This window comes from Sminthopsis crassicaudata, chromosome 3, assembly GCF_048593235.1.
Source record: "Sminthopsis crassicaudata isolate SCR6 chromosome 3, ASM4859323v1, whole genome shotgun sequence".
Taxonomy (NCBI): domain Eukaryota; kingdom Metazoa; phylum Chordata; class Mammalia; order Dasyuromorphia; family Dasyuridae; genus Sminthopsis; species Sminthopsis crassicaudata.
The window spans coordinates 438,701,154-438,725,845 of record NC_133619.1 but is presented as its reverse complement, the minus strand read 5'-3'; the positions used below and the strand labels follow the sequence as shown (position 1 = coordinate 438,725,845).

General features: G+C 36.1%; 1 long non-coding RNA gene across 1 annotated transcript in view; it reads left to right on the top strand.

Moving 5' to 3' along the window:
- LOC141559652 (uncharacterized) overlaps positions 1-24,458 on the top strand; it is a 41,133-nt gene extending 16,675 nt beyond the window's left edge. The window contains exons 2-3 of the long non-coding RNA XR_012487513.1: positions 14,892-14,989; positions 24,294-24,458. This is a non-coding gene — a long non-coding RNA (uncharacterized LOC141559652). The remainder of the gene's footprint in view (positions 1-14,891; positions 14,990-24,293) is intronic.
- The last annotated feature ends 234 nt before the right edge of the window (positions 24,459-24,692 follow it).

The following is a 24,692-nucleotide window of genomic DNA, read 5'->3' as shown; positions in this document are numbered from 1 at the left end:
CTAGCAACCAAGGAGATCAAGATGTTGAAAACAGCACTTGAGTTTAGCTTTGAAAGAAGTCAGTGAGTCTAAGTGCAGAGGTGAGAAAGAAATATGTTCAATTTATGGAGAACAGCTTCTTCAAAGATCCAAAGAAAGACATGGAATAACATGTATGAGGAGTAGCAAGCAAGTCTTGGATGAGAGTTCTGAGGAGAAAAAAATGTGTGAAAAGCCAGCAAAGAAAGATTGGAACTAACTGTGACAAGTTCCAAATGCTAAACAAGGAGGCCACATGTGATTCTAGTCAATGTGGAACCATTGGAGTTTTTTAGGCTCCATGACATAGTGAGATCTGTGCTTCTCTTAGAACAATTGCAGTCCCAAGAAACTGTGAAGTGAACCACGCTTTTTCATGGTGATCAACAGCATTTACCCCAAAACACCATTACTCTTACACTTATCCTATTAGATAAATGTATCTCATGATGTTCCCTTCCTACCCAGAGCCCAAGAACTCTATTAGGAAACTTACTGAGGTTTTCCTTCTGGCCTTCCTTCTTTTCACTTTTTTCTTCCTATCTTCTATCTTTTTTCCCTTCTATTTTTCTTATTTCTTTCCTCCTTTTTTTCTTTTTTCTATTTTCTTTCTTTTCTTCCTTCCTTTTTCCCTTCTTCCTTCCATTCCTTTCAGTTTTCTATTAGGATTCTTACAGATATTATGGGCCAGAACTTGAGCCAAGGTAACCTTTAAAGGAGTTCAAATTTTTGAAGAAGTGTACACCTTTAAAGGACTTCAAACCTTTGAGGGAGTTTATACCTTTAAAGAAGTTCAAACATTTGAAGGAGTTTACACCTTTAAAGGAGCTTGCTCATTGGTCCTTAAAGGAGCTCCCACAAGCCCATTTTCTGGGAGGATATAAGGAGCCAAGATTCAGTGGGCTCAGTCAGCCTGGAGTGAGTCAAAGGGAGAACTCCAGGGAAGCTTGAAGAGATTCAGAGCCAGGATTCAGTGGATTTGCGAGTCCAGCAGATTCACAAGTCTAAAGGAAAAGCCTGCTCATGGACTTCCAGGAGATTCACAACTAGGATTGACTTCTGGGAAACCCACAATCCCACATTCTTGGAGGCAGAGTCTGATTCATTCCCACGTCTACTTTCATGCTGGCTGGAGACATTGGATTCAGAAAGAGCTGGAGACTGAAGATTTAGGATTTTGAAGGACACAATAGAGGGTCTGGACTTTAACTCCTGGCTGCATTTTGGGATTATTGAACTGAAACTAAGGCTGCCTCCAGAAGCTCGCCAAGAAATCCTGTTCCAAGAAAACAATCACAATTTAGAAAAACAGAACATCACACTTATTTCTTTTCTTTCTCTCTTCCTTTCTTTTTTCTTTCCTTCCTTCCATTTTTTATTTCTTTCCGCTATCCCTTCCTTCCTTCCATTTTCTTCCATTTTTTCTGCTTTCCTCTCTCCTTTTGCTATATTCTTTTTTTTCCTTCCTTCCAAAACATTTATTGAGTGTTCATCCCCAATCCTCATTCATAGAATCATGAGATTTTAAAGTTGGCAAGGACATTAAAGATTATATAGCCCAAGTCTCTCATTTTTACAGATGAGAAACAAATACTCTGAAAGATAAGATGACAACTCTCATACCTTCATAGAATAAGTGGTGGAATCCAAATTATGTTTAAGTTTTTTGACTCCAAGTCATTTTTTTCACATCATATGATCTTGCCTCTATACTGCTACCTCTCCATGAGAAGGAGGGGGAACAAAAGCACTAGGCTGATCTGAGATGTAATGCTAGGTTTCCAAAGACAAGAAAGAGATTTGGAAGAACATCTTAAGCTGAATAGGTATAAACAGATATAAACACACTGGGACGTTGTAAATTGACAACAGAAAAGGGGAAGAAGAGAGAAGAAAGGAGCAAAGGAGAGTTCTGAATGTTCAGCTGGAATCCTAGAAATGATCAAAAGATCATAAATTTAGAGATGAAAGGAAACATAAAGGATACTAGACCACGCCCTTCATTTTATAGATGAAGAAATTGAAGACTTTTTATACATCTCTTCAAATATTTAAAGACAACTGTTATGTATTCTCTCACCCCAACCCAGAGTCTTCTCCATGGAAAATACATTTCCTTCCATTGATTTACATATATATATATATATACACACATATATATATACATATATACATTGCTTCAAGGATCCTCAATATTCTAGTTGCTCATTTCTAGTTTATCAATGTCTTCCCAGATAAACTATTTGAGAGCAAGAACTATTATTTTTGGTTTTGGTGTGTTTGGGAAGTTTTTGTCTTTATATACCCCAAATCCAGAATGTATCTAGTATATGGAAGATAATTAATAAATTTTTGTTGAATTAAACTGAATTATACATGAGAAAACTGAGACCTGGAAAGAATAAATGATTTGCTTAGGGGTCATATCGTCCATTCTCTAAAAAGAGTGTGGGTTTGAATTAATAGGCAGTAAGAAAGAAGTGTAGATTCTCAATAACATCAATTCTGATGTAATAATAAAAGTTGTGCAGCCGAAAGTCTAGTTTGACAGCTGTGAGAAGTATGCATTGGGTAAAGTAGGACTAAGAACAGGGAAATCAATTAGGAAGCTGTTGTGGTAACCCAGATAGAGACATTCATGTGTCAGCAAGAGGGAGAGGGGTGGGTCAATGCAAGAGCCAGCATAAAATCAGAATTGACAGATCATGGCAACTGAGGATTTATGATAAATAAAGAAGAGGAAAGAACTGCTGAGATTATGGGATGAAGAGAGATCTATAACACACTAAACATTCACAGGAAGTTTGGTAGGAAACCAATTTAAGGAGGAAGAAGTTAGAATATTTGTTTTGATTCTTGGCCACTTTGAAATCCTAGAATTCTGCCAGAATCCAAAATACTTATAGGTTAAATAAAGTACTGTGATTATGCTTTAGCTATCTCCACATCTGGGTTCTATCCACCAATCAGTATCAATCCAAGCACTCTATCCAATCCAAATCTCTAAGTTTTTTTTGCCATCGTTAGAAAAGAAAAAAGAAATATAATAAAATCCTTATAACAAATTTAAATAGTCATGTAAAACAACATTTTGCATTGGCAGTGTTAACAACAACAAAAAACAAATAAACCCTTGTCTCATTCTGTACCTTTAACCTACTTTCTTTCTGTCATGTGAAGATCATGGTTTATCATCAGTCCTTTGGGTGTTCATTAGGTTAATCATACTTTTTACAGTTTTCAAAGTCATTTGTATTTACAAAATTATTTTTATTATATAAGTTGTTCTCTTAGTTTAGCTCATTTCATTCTTCATTAGTTTTTTAAAATCTCTAAAACTGATCATTTTTGCTTATGAGGAAACTAAGAAAGAGAGTTTAATTAACTAGTTTTTTTTCAAAATTAATTTTTATTTACTATTAACAAGACTTTTTATTCTCCTACCTCCTCCTCCCTGACTGAGGAGGGGGAGGGAGAAATACACAAGTAATAAATATGCATGGTTAAGAAAAACAAATTCCTATTTTTACTGTGTTCAAAAAATGTTTCATTCTGCATATGTTTGCCAGGAAGTGCTTCATCATAAATCCCCTGGAATCATGGCTGGTCATTGCATTGATCAGAGTCCCTAAGTTTTTAATAATAAAGTTATTTTTTAAACTTTACTTTCTGGTAAAGTACACTTTATCCCCACTGACTCTGAAAGCAGCTCCTGACAGCCTCAAAAGAGATAGTATCACAGCAGGTCTATGGAAGAGATTTGAGGGGGAGCGGGTGAGGAAGAGCCTGAGCTAAAAGACATAACTACCCTCCCAGGTCTAACTGTTATACTCAGGCAGGACATAACAATTATGAAACTGAATCAAACTTCTTGTCCACTCCATGACTTAGGTTGCTGATTTGTAACATGGAAATCACTACCTAATAGTATCTTTGAATGCTGAATAACAGATCAGGTCTCTGATTGAATAATAATTCTTTCTCCTGTTCATCAGACTCAGATTTTAAGCAAGGTTAAATAAAACTCCCCCATTTCTGCAGTGAGACAGCTTGAAAAATGAGTTTCTAAAAAGAATGTAGTTTACATTCTAAGCCCAGGAATTTGTTCATATAATAATGTCTGCTCCTCTTTCACAACATTGCATTTGTCTTCCCTTCGAGGAAGCAGAAAATCACATTCTAATTTGTTGATAAACTCCTAGAGAACAGGAACAACTCTGAGAGTCAATTTTACAGATAAAGAAAATGAGGCAGGAAAATGTTAAGTGACTTAGTCAGATTCACAAGTTATTTAATGTCTGAGACCTGATTTTAACTGAGGTCTTCCTAATTCCAGGTCCTGGCCTTTATCTACTATGTCATTTTTTTAAAAAAAATTTTTTTTTGCATTCCCTCAGTGGCCTGGTATTTAATGAACTCTACTGAAATTGAGTTTACATTGAATATTCATTCTTTGGAAGAAATACCTAACTTATTTCCAAATATGTCATTACATAATCTGAGGGCTAAAATAAAAATAAAATTAATGGAATACAGAAAATAGAGGTGTATGGTGAATAAGGTGATTTTTTCCTCTCAGGACAGACACTGGTTAATCAGATTTCTTTCTGTGTCCAGGTACACATTTTAGGATATTTATGGAACTACGGAAAGATGTATGCTATGTCCCATGGGGCCACTAGATGGTGCCATAGTGCATAGAGAATCAGACCTGAAATCAGGAAAACTCTTCCTGAGTTCAAATCTGCCTTCAGACACTTAATAGCTGTGTGACTCTAGCCAAGTCACTTAATCCTGCTTGCCTCTGTTCCCTTATCTATAAAATCAACTGAAGGAGGAAATGGCAGACCACTTCAGTATCTTAGACAAGAAAAATCCAAATGAGGTCACACATGCCAGATTCAACTGAAACAACTGAATATCAACAACAATTCTAAGTCTCACATCAAGTATTTCCACATAACAATTTGCTAATGAGAGCTTGGTTAGTATACTGCAAAGTGGGGTAAATTTGGAGAGAGGAGAGATCTGGGTTTGAATTCTCTTATTAATTATATGACCCTGACCAAGTCACTTAACTCCTCTGAATTTAATCTTTAAAATGCCTATGATGTATGAAAAAAATACTCTAAATCACTATTAATTGGAGAAATACATATTAAAATAACTCTGAGTTACCACCTCATAGCTATCAGATTGGCTAATATGACAGAAAAGGAAAATGACAAATGTTGGAAGGGATGTGGGAAAACTGGGACACTGGTGCAGTGATAGTCTTGCTATGAATTGATCCAACTATTCCAGAGAATAATTTGGAACTATGCCCAAAGGGCTAGAAAGCTGTGCATGCCCTTTAATCAAGCAGTGTCTCTATTGGGTCTGTATCCCAGAAAGATAAAAAAAAGAGGGGGATTACCTATTTGAATAAAAAATATTTATAGCAGCTTTTTTGTAGGAGCTAAGATGTGGCAACTGAGAAGATGCCTATCACTTAGAGAATGGCTGAAGAAGTTGTGACATATGACCATAATGGAATTATTGTGCCAAAAGATAGGCAAGCAGGATAACTTCAGAAAAACTTTGGAAAGACTTACCTGAACTGATGCAGAGAAGGAAACAGAACAAGAAGAACATTGCACACAGTAATAGCAATATTGTAAAATGAACAATTGTAAATGACTTAGCTATCTCCAGAGATACAATGATCCAAGACAATTCCAAAGGACTCATGATGAAAAATGCTACTGCCTTCAGAGAAAGAATTGATGTTATCTGAATACTGTTCCAAACATACTATTTTTCTTTCCCTTCCTTCATTCCTTCCTTCTTCCTCCTTTCTTCCTTCTTTCCTTTATTCTTTTCTTTTGTTTTCTTCCCCAGCATAACTAAAATGGAATTATGTTTTATATGATTACACATGTATAATCTATATAAGATTGATTACTATCTCAAGGAGTGGAATAAGAGAAAGAGATAGAGAGATAGAATTTGGAAGACAAAACTTTTTTAAAATCTTAAAAAGCTAATTGGAGGGAAAATAAAATATTATTTAAAAAAGAAAATGTTTATGATGTTATATATAGTAGTGGGAGGAGTCAAATAAGTTAAACTAGATAACTAAATAAATATCAACTATTATTGATGACCTGTTAGACAAAATAATGATTATACAGTAGGCTTTTAATAACTAAGTTGTTGATGGATTGTTTGCCATAGACTCTCTTATTGGGAGCGTTCTCCATACTACTGTATTTCAAATCCAATTAGAAAAGTCTCTTTTGGAGAAAGTGCCCATATTATTATCTGTATTCAGTTACCAGGTGCTAACAATTTGCTTTAAATGTAAAGCAACAACTGCATTTTAACAGGTTTCTGAAGCTTGCCCTATGGCACTGTCTTTTAGGGTTGAGCTTGAAGTGAATTACAATATAGTTACAACCATTTGTTTGACAGAAAAGTTGACCTCATAGGCTCAGTTAGAATCATTTTTCTTTAGAATGTCTGCCTGTACTTACCAACCACAGTCAAATTTGTTGTAAATGCAGGAGAAACAAGGACATTTGAGGATTTGCAGGCTTTAGCCAGCAACGGTCATCTAAGAATATCCCAAAGAGGCAAAATGAATGAGAGAGGTAGATGCCTAGCATGCATGATAGAGTTAAGAGTGTTAAGTAAAAGTCAGCCAACAATCAAAGCTGATCTAAATATAGGAAACAATAAAGATCACTTTACCGTGAACTAAAATATGGTATCAAATTTTCAAAGTATATCTGGGTAGGGAGAACAGAAGGTAATCTGAAACAAAAAGTTGTGCTTCTGTGTTTGTGGGTGTTCACCCACCGATCAAGCAAAAAATGAACTTAAATTATTCTTCATTTAAATTAACAGACTAAGGTAATCACCATTATCTAGAATCAGAAAAATTAAATTAGAATCCTGGTTGCTACTTCTTCTTGGCCATCTTCACACCACCCTGTATCTATTTGGCCACTACTCTCATATTCTTTCAGTCACAACTTTGGATCCTCTCTTTTTTCCTCCCCCACACAATATGTGTTCTTCTACCATTATAATGTAAGCTCCTTAAAGGCAAGATTTGTCTTGCTCACATATATTTGATTGCCCAGTCCCTAGTACAATGTCTGATACAGCAAGGGTTTAATAAAAGCTTATTGCTTGTGTGACTGTTAAGTAAACTCCATTCCTTTAAGGACTCACTTTCCTCATTTGCAAAATGAGAGATCAATCTATCTATGATGGATGAAGTCTGAAATAACTGAAGAAACAAAGGTTCAAATTTCTGAGCACATCATTTTATTAAGTAATACATGCCAATTGCATAACAAATTGGGATGAGATGTCCTCAGTTTGGCACTGGCCCAAATACAGAAGGAGACAGATTTTTATACATCAAAAAATAGAATATAAACCAAAACACAATATTCAGTCATCTGATTTCTAATAGGAGGAAAAATTAGGGACTTTTGGAATGAGTGAGTTTTGAGAGTGGGGGTGGTGGAGCAAGGAGGAATAAGTCTCTGAAATCAGAAAAAGAGGTATTCCACTCCTCCCCAAGTGTTTGTATTCAATCAAAGGAACAAGAAAACAGTAACTGATTGGCCAGCATGGGGTCAGTTTTCAGATAATAATTGAATATGGTATCAGAAGGCACAATGGAAAGACAAGGTGTAGTGGTGGGAAAGAGTCACAAAAATGGGTACAATAACATCTGAAGGAATGTGAAGAGTCTCTAGTCTGGGATCTGGCCTCCAATCAACAATAAGTTGCTTAAGATGTACATCTCTGTTGTTCTACTTTCTACATTCTCTCTCTCTCTCTCTCTCTCTCTCTCTCTCTCTCTCTCTCTCTCTCTCTCTCTCTCTCTCTCTCTCTCTCTCTCTCTCTCTCTCTCTCTCTTTCTCTCTCTCTCTCTGAGTTAAGTGAGTTGCCCAGGGTCACACAGGTAGGAAGTATTAAGTATATGAGACCAGATTTGAACTCAATCCTCTTGACTTCAGGGCTGGTGCTCTATCCCCTGCGCTGTATGCAGTTTTTATATGAACATTTTTCTTCATCCTGTCCAGTCATTTTGACTTTTCTCTTGCCACTGGACTCCAATGATTCTAAAGCAGAGAGTGAGGTTGATGACTTTGTACAAGTCTGCTTCACTTAGGTCCAATTCACATGCAAGTCAAGACATCATGCTCATGATGTCATAGGTTCTCTTTGAGGATGAGGAATGAACAATAAAAACTGTGAGAAAAGTCTTTGGGTCAATCTTTAAATCTGAACAGTTTCTGGAAGAGATTGTCCTGGTTTCCAGCCATTCAGGGCTAAATTCAAACAATGCAAAAAAGTTTTCTCATATTTCCCATACTTGAATAGAGTTTTCTCACAAGACAAAAATTGGACTAGATCCATAATTAAATAAAAATTGAACTGAGCTAAATCCAGAATTGAGTCACAAGATGGAGTCATTGTGGTTTACTCAGTTCCCATATATCCAGCCCTAAATGCTATCAATCTAAGGGCCGGTTGGTTATTAAGGACCCAGTACTGAGTTAAGTTCAAAGGATACAAAAAATGAGCAAATTCTTTCCTCAAGGACAGTGTGAAAGGATACAACCTGTTTCCAGCTAAATGAATATAAGCTACAAACAAAATAAATACATAGTGATAGGAGGCAACACTAACAACTAAAGGAAATCACAAAAGTTTTCTTAAGGAAGTAACATTTGACTTGAGATTTAAAGAGTCTAAGGATTCCAAGAGGCAGTGATGAGGAAGGTGACCATTCTAAAAATGAGGGATAATTTACACAAAGACCCAGGAGTAAGAAATAGTATGTTTTAAACAAAAAATAGCAAATAGAGCAATTTGGCTGAAGTGTACAGTGTGAAAAGCAAAGTTATCATGTGGTCAGTTTGGAGAGATAAGTGGAAGCCAGATTGTGAAGACTTTAAATGATGAACAGAGAGGAGTTTGTATTCTATTTTCAAAGCAACATGGGTTGCCAAGGTTACAAACCACAACAGAGCAGTGCCACAATAACCCAGGGAGGAGAGCGGTAGCTAGTGGGAAGGATCATAGACTAAAACTAGAAGAAGCTTAGAGATGACCTAGCCAAACCCCTTCATTTAATAGATAAGGAATTGAGATGCAAGGAAATGGCTTCCCCAAGGTCACACAGGTAGCAAATACATAGTACAGTTGGGAGAATTATGTTTTGGAGGCTATAAGGAGATGAATTATACAGAAAGCAGTCAAGTAAGAAGAGCAGTTTTAAATAATCGACTATGATATCAGAAGACACGATGGAAGGGCAAGGTGTAGTGGTGGGACAGGGTCACAGAAATGGGTACAATAACATCTGAAGGAAGGTAAAGAGTCTCTAGTCTGGGATCTGGGCTCCAATCAACAAACAAGTCAATTCCCCAGGGTCAGTTCCAAAGTTGAGTTGGTTATTTCAACTATGTCCAAATGTTTTCAATCCCTTAAAATTATTTTGTTATCTTTTTGAATTTTAATATTCTCACATGAAAATAATTGTACAAGCAGTTAGATGACTTTATAGATAGAGCACAAGCCCTGAACTTCAGGAAGACCTGAATTCAAATCCACCCTCAGACAAAACTTCTTCCCTTTATGCAAAACAGACATCAAGTACTAAGAGCAGATAAGCCAAAGAATCAGACTGAATTAATTGCTGGTGATGGTCCTAGTTCCAAAACTTTTGTTTTTCTCTTTTCTTTTTCCCACTTAGTAAAAGCAAGGAGAATGATATGGGAGGGAGAGAAAATAAATGTTTGTTAACTGAAAAATGTATGAAATTCAATTTAAAAATAAAAGCCTCTCCTGAGATAAAACTAGATAAAACTGGGTGGACTAGCAGGCCTTGATGAATATTAGCATTGACGCTTTATGGATTAAAAGAAATACCCTTCTATCTACTGGGAGATGAGAATTTTTTCTTTTTCTCTAGGTGAAGCTAAATGGCCTGAGGAGAAATAGCTCCATGAGTGTGTTGTTGCTGGATTTATTCCAAGTTGCTGAGCTCATATAATGCACAAAAATGTTATGATGCCATTCCCCTCTCCCCTATGTCTTGAGATAAAACTTTAAATAAGAGGAAAATAGGAATCACTTTCATTTTTTTTCCCTTTTTCCTTCTTTAAGCAGCAAATTGTAAGGAGCTGTGTCTATGTCATGTCACAAAAGTGGTCTAATTTTTAGAAATCTTTTTTAACTACTTTCCAACCTACTCTTATACTGTATTGTGGGAGTAATGGTAATTATGCACACAGATTGTTCCACACACGAGGCACTTCTTTATATACAATCAAATATATTTAAAAACGTTTCAAATGTTGAATGTATTATATAAATGTAGAGTATATTGATCCTATTGTTTTTGTAACAATCTCTGTTTTGTGAATGTCTCGCTTCTCCAATAAGATTCCTAGCTTTCAAAGGAAAGAAGTTGAATATCCTCCCTCTCTCCCTTTCTCTCTCTGTCTCTGTCTGTCTCTGCATCTCTCTATCTCTCTCTCTCTGTGTCTCTCTCCCTCCCTCCCTCTCTCTTCTTTTTTTCCTCTCCCTATCCCTTTCCCTCTCTCTTTCTTCTCTCTTTCTTTTCCTCATCCACCTCTATCCTTCTTCTTCTCCCTCTCCTCCTTCCTCTCTCCCTTTTCTCCTTCCCTTCTCCCTCTCCCTCTCTCCGTCTCCTTCTCCTCCTTCTCCCTCTCCCTCCCCCACCTCTCTCCTTATTCCTCTCTTCCTCTCCTCCTTCCCCTCCCTCTCCCTCTCTCCTCCCCCGCCCTCTTTCTCCCTTTCTCGACCCCTCTCTCTTCCTTTCTCTCCCTTTCACTCTCTTCTTTCTCTCTTCTCTCTTTCTCTCTCCCTCTTCCTCTCCCTCTCCCTTTTCTTTTCCCTCTTCCTCTTTCCCCTCCCCCTTTCTCCCCCTACTCTCCTCTCTTCCTTTCCCCTCTTCTCTCTCTCCCTTCCTCCCTCTCTCCTTCCCTTCCTCTCTTTTTCTCTCTTTCTCTCTCCCCCCTCTCTCTTCCTCTCTTCCTCCTTCCCTCTTTAACTCCCTCTTTCCCTCTCCCCTCTTCTCTGTCTTTCTCTCTCTCAACACCTCTCCAAAATTGCTATGATTGCTGAATCATCTTTTGAGAGGCAACATTACTTAAAAGACTTAAGAGTTAGGAAGACCTCAATTCAAATTCCACCTCAGATATTTATTGAATATGACTGGGAAAGTACTTACTCTCTCTTAGCTTCAATTTCTTCATCTGCAAATGGGATGGGATTAGACTCAGTGGTCTCTAAGACTCCATCCAACTCAAAATCTATTATCTTCTCTTGACTTGTTTCTTTAGCATTTTTTCAAAAGTATTCTATAAATGTTGAATGAGTGGATAATTGGGGGAGGGGAATAATCTTTAATTACATTGGTGGAAAAGACTCCCAGTTGAAGATGATTGGCAATCTTTCTCCAATTTAATTATGTTAGAGTATTGCCTGGGCATCTAAAGGTTTAGTGACCTGCCCAAATTACACAGTAAATATACATTCAAAGCAGGACTAGAACCATGTCTTCCTGCCTACAGGCCTAACTCGCTCTTCCTCTTTCAAAACAAAACAAAACATTGGCATCTAGAATCTCTCAGTCTGACACAGTTCCCAAGACATTCAATTCAAATAGCTTCCTTACATTTTGTAGGTATTTTTTGGCTTTCAGTTTTGCAATATATTTATTGATCTATAAAGAAAAAAAAAAAAGCAAAAAGCATAGGAGCACCTAGTCTATAGTCTACTTTTGCACAATTGTTTGGAAGAAGAGGGAGAAATACACTTCAGCTCATCTCCTTTTGCCTTCATGTTCTTTCGAAATCATAGACCTGAAAGGGCTTCAAGAGGTCGCCAGTTTCAGCCTCTGACTCAGGCATGCATATATCTAAGCCATCCAAGATAAATGGATGTCCTATTTTTAAAAATCTCCAGGGATGGTGATTTCACAACCAACTTTCCTTGCTAACTTGTTCACCCTCAGAGCCAAAAATGTTTTATATTTAACTGAATTTTCTCACTGCCATTTATGTTCATTTTTTTGTATTTTGTCTTCTTTGAAACTGGACTCAATGGTCCTTAAGATCTCTTAACAGCTCTAAAATTTATACTTCTACAATCCTGAGTCAGATACCTGTTTACGTCTTCTGATCTTTTGTGTACTGCTCATCATTTACATAAACATGAATGACTTTTATCACAGAATCACAGTAATTTAGGACTAGAAAGGATTGTAAACTTTCAAGGGTGGAAGAGACCCTAGAAACTATCTAGTTCAGAGGTTCTTAATCTTTTTTTGTGTTCTGGACCCCTTTGTAATGAGGTGAAGTCTATGGACCCTTTCTCAGAATGAGATTTTTAAAAACATTTATATATGAATGTTGAAAGACTTATATGAACTGATGCTAAGTGAAGTGAGCAGAACCAGAAGAACTTTGTACACAGTAACAATAACATTATGCAAGCATCAACTTTGATAGACTTAGCTTTTCTCAACAAAACAATGATCTAAGATAATTCCAAAGACTCATGATAGAAAATGCTACTTACATCCAGAGAAAGAACTATGAAGTCTAAATGTAGTTCAAAGCATACCATTTTCACTCTTTTTAATGTTTTTTCTTTTGTCATTATTTTTCCCTTTTGTTCTGATTCTTCTTTCATATCATGACTAATGTAGAAATATGTTTTATATGATTGTACATATATAATCTATACCAAATTTCTTGCCAAATTGGGGAAGTTGGAGGGGAAAGGGGGAAGGAAAAAAATGGAAGTCAAAATTTTATAAAACTAAATAAAATAAAAAAGGGATATAATAAATTTCAAAAAAAAATCATGTTTGAAATAAATGCTCAATCAAACCTCTGAAAAGCTAGGTGATACAGTGTATAGAGCATCAGACCTGGAGTCAGAAAGACCTGAGTTCAATAAGCCAGGAAAGGAAAAAACAAACAACTCCAGTATCTTTGCCAAGAAAACCCCAAATGTGGCTATGGGAGTTGGACATGACTGAAAAATTACTAAATTACAACAAACAAATAAACAATTCCTGAATCTAGCCCAACTCATTTCTTTTGTAGATTAGCAAAATGAAGGTCAGAGATGAGATAGTGACAAAAATAAAACTCAAACTCAGATCCTTAGACTCTGAATTTAGTCCTTTTTTTAAACCATACTATTCCTTCCCTCTTAATTAACTTTTCTCCAAATTTAAGATCCCCTAATTACAAAATTTTAGACCTAAAAAAGAATTCCTTCTATAATCAAAAGGTTTAGCCTTTGCTTAAAGGCTTCTGAGAAAAATTAATTCTCTGCCTTGTAATAGCTCTACTTGTTTGGACACATGTCTTTATATCAAGTCTAAGTATGACTCTGCAATTTCCACATATTTTCCCCAAGTTTTGCCCTCAGGCACTAAGAAGATGATGTGCAATTCACCTCCCTTTTCCAAAAGTTCTCTTTAGGCTAAATATCCCCAGTTCCTTCAGCCAGTCCTAAAATGGTATGACCTCCAGGATATTGTTGCATTTTTCTGGGCATTCTCCACTTTATTAATGTTCTTCCTAAAACTTCACACTCAAAGAGGAATAAATTATTCCAAATAGGATCTTCTCCCTATTTTTTTTAACATGGAAACCTCTATTAAAGTTTTCTTCTAATACATAGCATTGGGACTAGAGATTAACTGAGAGTTCCCAAAGCTTATAGCAATATAGCTCAACCTGTGGAAAGGCCTACCAACCTGGGAAAAGCTTTGAGTACAGGGCCAGGTGACATATTGTATGATTGGTGACACTCATCACCAACTTAGCCATAGGATGATGAATTTTTCTCATGCTTGTAACTTTCAGTGACCACTTATTAAATCACAGAGGGATTACAATCTAAATCAGTGAAGGGAGTACCCAGGGAAACAATATTAAAGATCCAAATTAAAGTTCATATTGTAATATTGATTTGACCTTCAATTAGAACCAATATACCTGCAAGTCATCACTGTTAACATTTTCTGTCATGCTAATTCTTTGAATAGCAACATTTCTTTTTTAAGCACTTTATTTTTTCCAATTACATGTAAAGACAATTTTCAATAATCACTTTATAAGATTTTGAATTATAAAATTTTCTCCCTTCCCTTCTCTTCCTCAAAACAGCAAGCAATCAGATATAGGTTGTATATATTAAACATATTTCCATATTAGTTGTGTTGTGAAAAAAGAAAAAGAACAAAAGGGGGAAAAACATGGGGAAAAATTTAGAAGTGAAGATAATATGCTTTGATTTGCATTCAGACTCCATCAGTTCTTTTTCTGGATGTGGATAGTATTTTCCATCATGAGTCTTATGGAATTGTTTTAGATCATTGTATAATTGAGAAGAGCTAAATCATTCATAAGCTGATCATCAGACAATGTTACTTTTATTGTATATAATGTTCTCCTGGTTCTGCTTATTTCATTCAGTATCAGTTCATGTAAATTTTTCCAGGTTTTTCTGAAAACCATCCCCTAAATATTTCTTATAGACTTACAGTATTCTGTCACATTTATATACCACTACTTGTTCAACTATTCCCCAATTTATGGGTATCCCCTCAATTTCCAATTCTTTGCCACCACAAAAAGACCTGGAAGAGCAACATTTCATTTGGTCTGTGATTAGGACCCTTTCAGTCATTTTTTGTGTCTGCCAGTCTTAACCTTCTCTAGTTTCTAAGTATCCCCTCTTTTGAAATTTAGGTCTCTTTATGGATCATTTTTTCCAATTAATTAAATTTATCCTGAACTCTATTATCTTCATAGGATCATAGACTAAAACTGAAAAGGATTTGTGAGTCCAGCCCCCTCTTTTTACATGTGAAAATGAGAAAGGTTATTATTTGGCTGGGATCACACCACTGGTAAGTGCCCCAGGTGACATTTGGACCTGGGTTTTCTTAACTCTAAATTCATTGCTATATCTAATATACCATGCTGAGTCTTTTAAGATGCTAGTCACCACACCCAATGTGATATCAATTGAAAATATAATGATTATGTATTATCCTTTGGAGATATGTAATACAGGATCTCTTTGGCACACATACCCCAAATTCAGAGCAAGTGCAGATATCTTCTGACTACTCCTTTTTGGCTGCTGAGTTAAGAACTCTGTAAAAGATGCTAAAAAAAAATAATCTCCACTTCAATTGATCTCTCATATCTGCCTAAATAAAAATATAAGGATTCTCTGAGCCCCAGAAGGTCAATGGGACTGTGAACTTGTAAATTTGTAGGCAAGCTTATGTCTGGGACAGCGCTGTCTCCTATTAATATCTTTTCATAAGGATTTTATGTGATTTCAAAAGTCAGATGATATAATTTCCACTTCAACCGCTATCTACCCCTACACCAAACAACAGGATATTGGATACTGACTAATTATAGCTCTCTGGTGTAATAGAAACTGAGAGAGAAAAAAATCATCTACAGAGAAATAACTAAAATGACTGAATTTATTTGTGGTGATTGACCTATACCCCATGGAGTTGAAATGTAAAGTAACTAATGGACAGTCCTGCTTTTAAAAAAAAAATCCTAATAAGGCTCTGTAACTATCTTTTCAATTGATTATAATCATTATTATTTTTTAATGTCTTTCTTAGTTAGAAATAAAACTTTCATACCAGATTCATGTATATATTCAGGTTACCTTCTTTTTAATTCCTTTCTCTCTACTAGAGAGGACCCCTTAGACCAAAGCCAAAATTAGAATTGTTCCTCAGGAATCTAGGGGAAAGAGGAGAGGCCTGAAGCACTAAGAGCTTAGCTACCCTATTAAGGAGACAAGTAATCCCAGAGCCATGAACTTGTAGGTCAAACATTGAGAAGACACAAAGGACAAAGATTAATGAACACTACCAGCTCCCTGGTCTCTACCTAGCTGCGCCTGACTAGTCACTATGCCAGAAATATATTTTCTACATCCTCCCAATGCCTTTTGGCCTAGAAAAACCTGACCCATCCTCCAATTCAAGATCTACCTCCTTCCCTATGACACCTTACCCAACTATCCCAGCCCACATGGATCTTTCCTTTCTCTAATCTCTGAAAATGCAATAGACACTTCATAATTCTAGGACAATGTTTCATATTCCTTGTCTTCCTAGAATGATCCTATTTTCCCCAAGCAGAAGGACTGTCTCATAGTTTTCTTATAGCAATTGTTCATAATACTGGGAATAATGTGTGAAACAGGATTTGAATCCAAGTTCTTGACTCCAAATTCAGTCAATTTATATCATGCTACTACTCTATAAATAAAGATTTGCAGCTAGGTTTAGTAAAGTCTATCATTTGAGTCAAAAATGTGGAGGAACAATGGCCCCAAGGGGAACTCCTGTGAAAATACCACTCAGGAGGATGACCCTGAGTCATTAAAAATTACCCTTCCCATATAACCCTCTTGTCAGTTGAAGAATCATCTACCAGTAGGACAGTTTGCTGTGTAGCAATTGTGCTCCTTGACCTTTCATCCATGTGCCCCTATACTGATATACTGAAATGTTTTCTTAGTCACACCATATAGGGAGAAAATTGGTATCTTTTTTTAACATAAGAGTAAAATTTTAAAACAAAAGATAGTGAATTTTCCAGCAGGTTTGCAAACAATGCATTTCATCCTCCTTAAATAGAACATACCTACATCACTTCCTTTTCATATTGATTTGGGAGGGTGGGGAGGTTGGAACACAATTAATTCTTTCATTCTGGTCTGTTTTTTTTTTTCCCTACCCTCTGTTTTCTGACCAATTTAGCCTTTCTCTCCTGTTTGGGTTTTTCTCATAGAAACTGCAAGTATTTTCCTTTTTGAATGTCATTTCATTAAATTTCCAAAGCGTCCATCTTGCATCTCCAAATTAACTCTTGTCTGGCAGAGAGTGTAAATGGCTTATCAGTGCATAATGTACTTTGTCAAAAAAAAAAATATATCACAGTGTAATGTATATTTCCTTCTTGTTGTGCTCGGGGGCATCAATTAACGTCAGAAGCCTGACAATTCCCTGAACACATCCCTTTTACTGCAGACGGCTGGTGTGACATTTTCTGACATATAGGCAATGTTTTTTACATGTGGCTTATTCCTCTTGCCCTTGATTTTCATGACTCTTCTGCCTCTTTTCTCATTCCCCTTCTCCTTCTGGGGACAAAGACTTTGCAACAGGGGTTGCTTCTGACCAGCCCAGCAACCACAGCATCTCATCACTACCTCTTTTTTTTTTTTCCTTTTCTCCATTGTTAATTCTCTGAATTTGCTAGCAAGGTACTAGGGCTAGGAAAACTTCATAGAAACCACTAAACTATAATATTGTAGCCTGTATTTTAGCATCATTATAGATCTGGAATAATTAGTCTTTAAAAGAGAAGCTTCAGACCCATGTGCTTCCAAAAATGACAACTTCAGAACTAAAGACGATTGAACACTGGGATTTTTCTCCCCATGCTTTTTCTTTTACAATGACTACATGAAACAAGGAGCAATTCCCTTTTCAAAGGAAATACTAGTGATACTCTCCAAGAACACATGCTGAGGATAGACAGACCCATTCTGAGTCAGTTAAAAGGGGTGTGGTTGACCCTTGCAAATGAGCCTGATTTGCTTTCTTGTACAGAGAGAACCTGGCCTGCAGTGTGACAATGTGCTGGCATTTCTTGGGTTCCAAAGGAGTCATTAACCCAGAGCAGCCCATAAACATAATATTAGATTTGCCATAGCATGCATACGTGCTAATATATATATATGTATATATGTATGTATGTGTGTGTGCGTATATATACATACATATATTCTCTCTATCTCTCTCTCTCCCTTCTTCTTTTTCTCCCCTCCTCTGTCTGTTTCTGTCTCCCTCTCTCTGACTCCCTTTTCTCTTTCTCTTTCTTTTCTTCTCTTCTGTCCCCTCCTCTCCAGCATTTCTCCCTTGTTCTTTTTTCTCTTTTTATTGTCTTTTTTGAAAATGTCAGTGGATACGCCAAAGGGAAAAACTGCTTTATTGTGGAAAAAATCTAACATGATTTCAGAACAACATGCTCCCTAAAACAGTAAGATGGCCCTGCTAATATGAAGAAGGATAAGCCAAACCATGAGAACCACACAGACACACACACACACAGACACACACACACACACACACACACACACACACATCAGAAAGAAATAGAGGGAGGGAGAGACATCCAGTAACCAATTAGAGAGAGATCTTTTGTGCTATAGGAGATTCCTAGAGAGGTAGCCTATCAGTCAATAAATACTTATTAAGCACCTACCATGTGCCAGACAATGGGTTAAGCATTGGGATTATAAATAAAAGCAAAAGATAGTCCTTTCTCACACGGAAACTATGAAAAAAAAAAAAAAAAAAAAAAAAAAAAGGTTGTTTGTTAGATTCTGACCTTGACCATTCAATAAAGAGGTAAACTTTATAATAGAGGTGGAAGTTGGGAGAAGTCATGTCTTTTACTAAGGTTTTAAGGTCAATTTGGAAATTGCCCAAGTGTAGATGGGTCAAAAAGGGAATTAGATTTTTCCTGCACAGGAATCAGCAGGGTCCATTAAATTCTGTGCCATGCTAGGGCTCACTCCAGCTAACTGATTGAGGATATGTAATTTCAGAATAAAAATATAGCTCTGCTTGAGAGGGTCTTTTTTGGGGGGAGATGGGAATGGGCTGACAAAGGAGGTGGTGCTTTTTACAGAAGAAATAAGTTTTAGTACTTTCTTGTTTAACCAAAAGCTCAGACTAGCACCTGACAGACCCTTCTGAACAATGGTGTCAAGTATAGAGCTACAGAGAAATCCAAATAGAACAACAGATTTACCCTATTGCTGGTACAAAAGGGGAGGCAAATCTAAGAGTGTACAAAATTGTAAACAGCACCTTAATCAAGTTTTTTACCTTTTCTACCCCATCAAATGTACATGACCATGAAATATCAATGATTGTAAGATAGACAATCTCTCCCCTTCCTCTACTTGCTCAATAAATCCAGGACAGCTCTAACAAGTCTTGTCTCTATAAGCATTTCTAAACATACAACCTTACACCTGAATCAGCAAGCTCCAGACCTAGTAGAGTAGCCTTCTATCTAAAAGTATTTTTTTACATATTATTATTGATATTCTTGATATTCTACTATATTTGCATGTCCCTTTGGGAATGGCATAAATCAGTAGGGGGAGGAAGGCATAATAATAATAGATATGCTTACATCCTGTTCACTGATTGAAAACCACAACTGTGCTTTTCCACCTGCCAACTGTACAATGACGGAAGGGTCATCTTGCCAAAGGAAAAACCTTGAATTCCCACCGACCTTAGCCTTCCACTTAGAAGGCTCTCTGCATCCCACCTAAATGTGACTTGGTTTTTAAGTTGATTTCTGAAGTCAGGCCGTTGAACTTGAAAGACAATGTATTTATTGAAGTCGGACTCCATAGAGGTTAAGCAGGTGATCCGGGGAGACTATACCATAACTTTTCCTTAGCTGCCATTCATTAAGCATGTTCCATCTCATGAATCATGAATCATTTCATTTTTAAGTACTCTTTTATTTCCTTTAAATTTACCTAAAACTTTATTAGATTCAGCCCGCACAGCCCTGATAGACAGCCCACATACATTTTAAACATTCCCAGTGGAGAAGCATAAAACATTTAAAATCTATATTTGATCTGACAACAGCAGCACTGTGTTTGAATTAGAAACAGATTAGACATAATTGAAGATAAAGAGGACGCAAGCACCACTCCCATTTTGGTGAAGTGGGCTTTAAATTATCAGATTCATCCAGAATACATTACCGAGAAACATTGAATTGTTATCTTTAGACAGCCTTTTCTAAGAGTTTACAATTTCTCAGTTCAGTGAAGCTTACCACCAGCTTGTTATCAGAACAAAAAACGAAAAATCATTCGGTTCAGAGCACAGAACCGATCTCACCTCAAAAAGTACATATTTCCTTCTGATAACAGACACTCCATTGGACAGTGGAGGGGCTGCTTCATGCTTCATAGTGAAGGCAATCTTTTTACGGTGTTTCCACTTTCCAGGTAATTCCTGAGAACATTACGGACATTGTTTACTAATGCCAGCCCCTCGAACCAAGCCCTTCCTGCACCTAAGAATAAAAAATAAAAACCCCAAACACATTTTGGCTTTGCCCCATTCATTTCACCTCCCTTGTTAATGATGGAGCTGAATTCATTATGCAAAGCAAATTTACAAAATTTAATTAATGAAAAATAAATAAATTAAGTGTGGGTATAACACCATGCTTCGTGTTTTTTTAGTTGGAACAAAAATCAGACCTTAATAGGACTGGAAAAATAATTCCATTAAGCAGCAAGCCACAGAGCATGAACCTGTCTGAGTTACTTTTCCCCTAGTTTTAATTTATTTCAATGTGATTTTGAGTTACATTTAGAGGGCACTAAGTTGCAAGTTTGTAAATTCACATGGGAGAAAAGATGGAAAAGGGCAAAGAGGAAGATGACTATGAGTTATTTTGGGGAAATTGTGCTAACAGTGGACAGTCTAGGTCAATTCTTGTGACTTCAGTATTCCAAAGAGTCACATTTTGGACAATGTGGGTTATCTCTTCTGACACAGATTACAATTCTTTATAACTTAGTTGGCAGTCACTTAGAATTGTCATGGATAAAAATGTCATCATCTTGAGGTCACTTCTTTGAATTTGACTAGGCTGACTTCCACTTGACTGACAGTCATACATTCTACCACCAGACCTTTATCCAAGAGTCTTCCACCTTGGAAGGATCTACAGTGATTGTAGTCTTCTTCCATGGATTGTAGCCATCTAGAGTGACTCCACAGCAGTGCAAAAAGTCCAGTGAAATCTTCAAAAAGTGTTCTGTATAGAGACATACAATCATTTCCCAAGTTTAAAAAAAATATATATATATATATATATGCATACACACACAAACACACACACATTTATGCATTTGATTGTGACACTTTCTCAATGTGTTTCGATGTTATAGGATCATATCATAGAAGAGATCACCTAGTCCAGGGTCCTCATTTTACAAATGAGGATTCAGTCCTCTGAGAAGTTAATTGACTCATCCAAGATCACACAAGTAGTAATGGGATACAATCCAAATTCCATGAAACTACACCATGTATAGTACATATAGGCTACGGGTTCCCTCTAAACCAGACTCTGGTTAGCCCGTCAATACTGTTCCCTTCAGTATTCCAGTAGTAACCCTGAGGGGTTTCTCTTGTCAGAGGTGTCCAACTTGCTAGCTCCAGACTACAAAACTTCCCAGTGCAGCATGAAACAGATTAAATTACAATTAGGAAATGTCTAATGAAATTAAAAAAAAAAAAAATACAGGATAACATAGATAATGTTCATTTGTGGTTTTCTATGTCAATGTGCAGCACCCACAAATCTGTTCCTATCTGACTTTGACACCATTGATTTAGAACTGTCACTTAAGTGCCCCATCTGATATTTCAAAAAGAATGACTTCAGTCTCACTTCTATTTGGCAGTACTGCCAGTACTTGAAGGCAACTCTCCTGTCCCTCACCCCAAACTATCTTTTCTCTAGCCTAAACATTGTGAGCCTGAAATATGAAAGGCAAATAAGTCAGAGAATCCTGAACCTATAATTTTAGTTAAGATAAAGTAAAAGAGGCTAGGTTATCTGCTGGAAAGCCATGTGATGAGGGTGGGGTAGGGTTAAAGATCATAATAAAAAAAAACAAAAAATAGAAAATAAAAGATTTAGAAGGGTAGTTATGAGCATTAGAGAAGGTATCAAGAATAGAGTACATAATTCATGCATTTATATTTTCACCAAACTCTTATTCCCTAAATGAGTTGTTTATTTTACTTATAGTTTTTGTTTGTTTTTTGTCCCTTGCTCATGATTAATCATGTGCCTTACTAGGCACAGCCATTCCAGGAATCCTTCTTAACTCTGCTATATGTTCTCAAGATGGAGGACATGCTCAAACACACTTATCTCTACTTTCTTCTAGTCCTTCTTCCATAATGTCTCTCCCAAAATAAATCCCAGACTCCTTCAAATGGTCCTCTCAGGAATCCCTGTCACAAATATTCATTTTTGTTGGATTGTGGAATGACTGTGACTTGGAAGCCAAACTACAGTGGTAAAGTAAACCAATTTACCATACTGATGTTTCTATTGGAAGGTGTAGTCACTCATAAGTCATACCCTTTATTTACACCAGAAAGGCCTTTTCTCTTGCTGACACTTTCTGATCAAGATAGTCTTAATTTTAAAATTAGTCAATCAATCAACAAGCATTTAATAAGCTTTGACAATGCATCAGGCATTGTGCTAAGCATTTGGGATAAAAAGAAAGGCAGAAGCTGGATCCATGCCATCAAGGAACTGAAATACTAATGGAGGAGACAATTTGAAAATAACTTTGTACATACAATGTAAATGGAAGGCAACTTCAGAGTGATGGTGGAAAGGAGAAAGGCTTTCTGCAGAAAATAAGATTATTCCTTCATCTGCCAAGAAGCAAAGATAAACTGGAAAGACATTCCAAGCATGGAAGATAGCAAGTACAAAGACATAGAATTGTCATGGAGAGAATTCAGGAGATAGAGAGCTTAATATGAGAAAAAGCAAGTGGCCTGGTGCTGTTAGATTTTAAAACATAAAAAGAGAGTATAATATAAGAAGGCTGGAGACTAGAAAATATGGCAAAGAGATTTAAATGTAAAGAAGACTTCACATTTGACCCTGGATATAAAAGGGAGTCATTATTGAGAAGAGGAGTAGAATACAGAAGGAATGACACATGAATTTTAAGAAAACTAGAATGGGTTAGAACAGGAAGAGACACAAGATCAGTGAGAAGGGTATCCAAATAATCCAAATGAAAGAAACATAATGAGGATATATGCTAAAATGGTAGCTGAGAGAATGGAGAAGAGATAGATAAGAAAGATGTTGAAGAGATAGAGGTATTAACAGAACTATGATTAACATATTTTGTATTTGCTATTCCCAGATCTGGATGCCAGAGTCACCATTCAAAAATAGAAGGCTCTTTCACAGGGACAAAAAAATGGTGTCCTTCCCTTCTTTGCTTTTTACAGTAACAGCAACCTTTTTTGTACTTAGAGCCCTGTGATACTTTGTTTTCCTTTTATATACATATATATATTTTTTTTTACTTTATTGAACTAAATACAAAATAAAAATGGAATAGAAAAAGAAATACAGAAAAAGGAAAAAAAAACATTGCCATTGGCTCAGCAGAACATCAGGGAGGATTCAAAATATATAATAATCAATTTCCATTTCAAGAAAGCATATATAATAATAGAAGAGATTATATTCATTTTAACATCATCAAGACTTAATTTCTTATTTCAAGTATTTTTAAATTTTTAGCATTCTATGATATCAATTATGTATGTGATGTCATGCAAATATATTTCTGTATTAGCTATATAATAAAAAACAAGAAAAATAAAGTGAAAAATCATACTTAAAGTACATTTAATCTAATTAATTGCAAAGTTTGATACAGAGTTTATATGATTGATCCAAATTCAATATGCACCAGTGATGATCAGGATTAAAATTCTCTTGAAACTAACCATTGATCCTAGGAATACATATTCATTTACCTACCCTGATATATTTTATTAAAAAATTAACTAATCTTCAAAATGCTGCTATGTGCCTTGTACAGAAAGACTTATTTTATATAAAGCATATAGTTTCCAAAAGGATTCTCCTTTGATCCAATCTTGTACCTAAGACTTGTATAGGTTTCAGGAAAGGTTATTTTACTTGTCAAGTTTCCTAAATTGGAGGCATTCTTGACTTGATTCCTACCCAGGGATCATATACAGCCATGATTCTTTGCTATAGTGTTCTGACTCCCAAAGCCAAATTTCTGCATCTTATTTGATGGGATCTATTTTACTCTTATTTAGACAAGTTAAATAAACCCAAGCAATTTGTTGACAATGCATTCATAAGTGAGGGTACCAAGAAATGTCTCTATAAATTGCTTCTTCAAAGGAGGCATTTCCATAGCAAAGTCTATTTGTTCCAGGAAACACTTAGGCTGCTTGTAAAATGAGAATAGAAAAGTAGGTAATCACACTTTGAAAGGTCCCTGGGTTTTGTTTCTTACAGGTCTTCAAATTTCTTAGAATCCAAACCTAAGAGGGGGAAAACTCACAACAAAGCAATGAACTGAGGAGTGATTGTATTTGAATGAGTGTCTCAGAAAAAAAAAAAAATTCAATCCTATTTGAAGGCTGAAGAATGAATTACGTGATGTCCCAGCACCTCTTCATAGGGAACAACTTTTTGTGGTCTCCGTTTAAATATGAATGTATGACTATTTAAAAATTTCAAGACAAAAAAAATTTTTGATAATAAAAAATATCAAAAACATTTCATTACTATTGTATTTTCTGCTATATTTTGTGTATCTCCAGTAATCCCATAGATTAAAATAAAGGGATGGTAATGTCACATTTCAATAAAACCATAACTAGAGAATGTTTTAACATAGGCACTGACATCTGG